This window comes from Corvus brachyrhynchos, unplaced genomic scaffold, assembly GCF_000691975.1.
Source record: "Corvus brachyrhynchos isolate BGI_N302 unplaced genomic scaffold, ASM69197v1 scaffold61, whole genome shotgun sequence".
In the NCBI taxonomy this organism is placed as follows: Eukaryota; Metazoa; Chordata; class Aves; order Passeriformes; family Corvidae; genus Corvus; species Corvus brachyrhynchos.
In genome coordinates this window covers 3,202,235-3,206,334 of record NW_008236478.1, presented here as the reverse complement: position 1 = coordinate 3,206,334, position 4,100 = coordinate 3,202,235, and positions in this window count along the sequence as shown.

The following is a 4,100-nucleotide window of genomic DNA, read 5'->3' as shown; positions in this document are numbered from 1 at the left end:
TTTTTTGTCTCACTCTCTGCAGGATTTATTGCTTCCTAGAGAAGGATATTGCTTCCTAGATTGAAGGATATGCATTTATCTCTTACATAGCATTTAGAAAGTCCCAGTATTTGGAATTGAATTCTTCATTCTGCAGAAAATTCCAGGCTTTTCAAATGTTTGGAACTGACTTCATATGGCAGCAGACAAAAGAAAACATCATCCTGCAATTAATTGCACATCTGTAAGTATCAAAGCAACCCACTGAAAGACTACAGAGAAGAAAACTTCACTGAGTATAATAGGCTTCAGTGTGAGAAATGCAGAATAAATGGATTTAGCTCCTTCTAACAGGAACTGCGAGGCCAAATTAATGCCTGGCCTAACTCTCTCTGGCATCAGGAGAAAAGCAGCAGACCTGAAGGTGGCCCACAGTTCTGTTATGACAGGAGTTCCCATGAAGACTCTTAGTACCTTATTAAGCAGCAGTTGGAGTCTGCTGAGTCACACTATTTTGGTTACTCCTTCTGTTGTCATTGGTAAAACATGGCTTTGTGCTGAAATCTTAACAAATACACCTCTATTAGCTTCACACCAATTTAATATCAGATTGTTAAACGTTAATGTACTGCACCCTATAGCTTTAAATAGAATTAGATATGTTTACAGCTTTGGTTAAATGCACCTTGTTCCTCCACATTAAATTTTATTACTAGAATTCTCCATCAGCAAATAGGAGTAAATCATATTAGTGTCACAGGCTGTGTGGGGGTTGATTCTGCAGCCCAAGGAAAAAGTATTTTATTATTCTTTATTACAACTTTCTAATTGGTAGGTGTGGTCAGCATGTCATTATCTCTGCAATTGCAAGCAAATTATTTGTTTTAGTATAACTGTAACGTAATTGTGGAGTTCTCTTCATTAAAAAGTTCAATAAACTTGTGTCCTTAGCCAGGGTTTGGCCAGGTTCTGATAGCATAGGACTCAGACCAGGTAAGTTTGCATTTGATGTTTAATTTGTAGGTTAAATTTTGCTTTTTGAGGGCCTCTCCAAAACACCTCTGGTGAGTGACATCAAGATGCAAAGATCCTTTTTGGCTTCAGTCTAACCTGCCAGAGTAAAAGATGAAATTCCTAAATTTCATAGTGGTCTTCTGAGTTTTCTACTCTAATGTGAAATGTACTCATTCCATTTGCATTGTTCCACCAGCAGGTTTGATTCCATTTCACTACCTTACTTGGGCAAATCAAAAGACTGCATATCAGTGGAAGACTCTTGCATAGATATTTCAGGAATCCTCCCTGTCTTGGCATCCTATTGTGTCTCTCTTGTTCCTTACCAGCATTGCTGGGCTCTTTCCAAACCCCACAAAGGGCTCTTCAGTCTTTGACCACTGTGGTCAGAAATATTCTGGCAGCCCTTTGTGAGCATCCTGCTGAGATCTGCTCAGGTTTTCATTTGAGTACCTAACAGAGCCAGTCACTGCAGCTGCATTTCCCTGCTGTGAGGATCTGAGACATGATCTGTGAGGATCTGCTCCTGCATCTCACACCAGGGAAGTAGGAGGTCATGTCCACAGAGGCCCCAGGCAATCTCACTTGGGTTGTGGTCCTGGCTAAAGAAAAACTTTGAGGAAAGGGACTGGTTTGGTCAAACACAAGCTTTCCCTCATGGACTTAATTTAAGCCTTGTTAAAACCTATCTGTCTGTAGCAATATTTTGCCATAAGGAAGTGAATGAGAACACAACAGTGCATTAGGGCTTTGCACATAGAGGTGTGACAAGACAAGATCACCATTGGGGCTTTTGCCTTCCTGCTCCAGGCTGGCATCATCTTGGGCACAGTTAACAGCAGTATATAGCTACCCACAACCCTGCATCTTTCCTTGAGAGATTAGCCATTGATACTTTTGGATCACCCTCAGGAATGAAGAGGCCTGCAGGAACTGCTCTGACTGCTAAGACAAACTGTCTCCTGACACTGGGGAGGGTGGATGACCACAGCACAGAACAAAGACATCACATAAAATATACAGGGCAAAAAACCACACGGGGATGGGCAACAGCTGTCACTTTCAAACATAGTAACTGGATGCATGTCTTCCCCTTACCATGAAAGCAAACAAGAAGTCACTGAATACTGCTCAGTGGTGCTGCACCATTTCCTCCACCTCTGATTCTGCCTCCTCATAGGAACTAGAGTGCATAAGAACTAGAATGAAAAATGCTCAGCACTGCCTGTGAAGGGATTTTTCAGGCACCCAGTTAAGCAGCTTTACACATCCCCTTCCCCTGAACTAGTCCTGTGGGGCTGAAGCCAGAGAGAGTTAGGCCAGGGATTAATTTGGGCTTACAGTTCCTGTTAAAAGAAGGTAAATCCATTTATTCTGCATTTCTTACACTAAAGCATATTAAACTCAGTGAAATTTTCTTCTCTGTAGTCCTTGAGTGAGTTGCTTTGTTACTTAGAGATGTGCAATTAATTGCAAGATTATGTTTTTTTTCCTCCAGTGATGTGATCTGACACTATTAAATCTAGGTGGTCATTGCACAAGAAAAGTCAAGAATCATGGCCTAAGTGCTCAGATCAGAGGAAGGTCAGCAATTTTGCTAGCTAGCCATTATTTTCTACATGGCACCTCTTCATCTTAAATAGTCCTGCTTTGCAACTGTACTCTGCTCTCAGAGGAAAATATGCCCTTCAAATCCTCAAGCAAACATAGCTATGCTCACTTCTACCTCTACTTCCTCCTTGCAGAGCATAAGAGGAACTAACACAAAAGCCAAAATTAGTAAATCACCGTGCACATGATTACAGTAAATGGCAAAGGCCACTCCTATGTATCACTACAAAAAATAACGCTAATTGGAACGCTTTGCAATTTCCTGTACAACCCATAATTAGGTTAGATAAGAAACTAGCAGTGTCTAAGTGCTATAAATGTCTAAATTAAGTTATTTTGAAAGTGCTTGGCACTTTGACATTTGAGAGTTCAGAATAATTGGGGTATTGAAATAAAATTGCTTCTGTTATTTAAAAGGTCATTATCTTCTTTGGGTAGATATATAAGGACTATTTTCTACTCTACTGAGCTGGTCTATTTGGTTCAATTAGACCTGCTTCAGTAGATTTCCAGTGGGCCTCCTCCCACTTATCACAGTCCCAGCACTGGCACAGGGAAGGGCCTGTAAATATACAGCCCAGATATGGAGTATATATTCAGCTCATAATCAGGCTCTGAAGAGCCCAGAGCTTCCCCCATGAACACCACAGGCTGCTATACAACAAGGTGGCAAATGAATCCTTACACAACAAAAACCACCAAAGCTGGCTGAAGCCAGCCTGCCAGGCAGGCAAAGGCTTTGGAGCAAATCAGGATTTCACCTTCCCAAGCAAATAATCTCATAGTCTGGCAGGAGTTCTGGTTATTTCCATAACACTAATGAAATTCCTTGTTTACAATGTCCACGGTCGCACTGTCACACAAACATATGCCTTTTTGCTTGCTTACTAGATCTGATACTCTGCAGTGTGTCTGTGTGATACTGTGTCAGTCAAAGGTGGGAACTTAAAGGACTGCATCTTGATTGCATTTGATTTTGGTCAGACCAGGAGTTTCAGTAAAATAAGGAGTATAAAAACATGGACATTAGCCAAGGAGATTTAGCTTACCACCACTTCTCCACTTCTCCACAGCCAGGAGTTGGTAGGGAATGGACAGAGGCACCAAAGAGCACTCTCACCATCCACTCCTGTGGCTCACTTCATGTGCTCCCCTCAGAAGAGCAGAGCATCCCACCAAAACTGGAGATATGGGAACCGGAGTTTTTGCTGTCCCTTTTGGCCAGGGAGCATATGTGCAAGGGAGAAACAAAGTCCTGAGAGCCTTGTGTCCAAACTGAACAATTTCTGACCTGAAACAGGGAAACTTCCCATGCTGCTGTTGCCCAATGACTGCACTACACCAACAGCCTCCACATGCATAGAGCTGCACCACCTGAATATGAAACACATCAAGTGGTTGCTGAACAGAGGCACCACTGTCCCCATCAAAAGGGCTACACTTGCTCAGCACTCACTACAGCAAGTATTACTCATGGTCACTAATATTCCAATGTC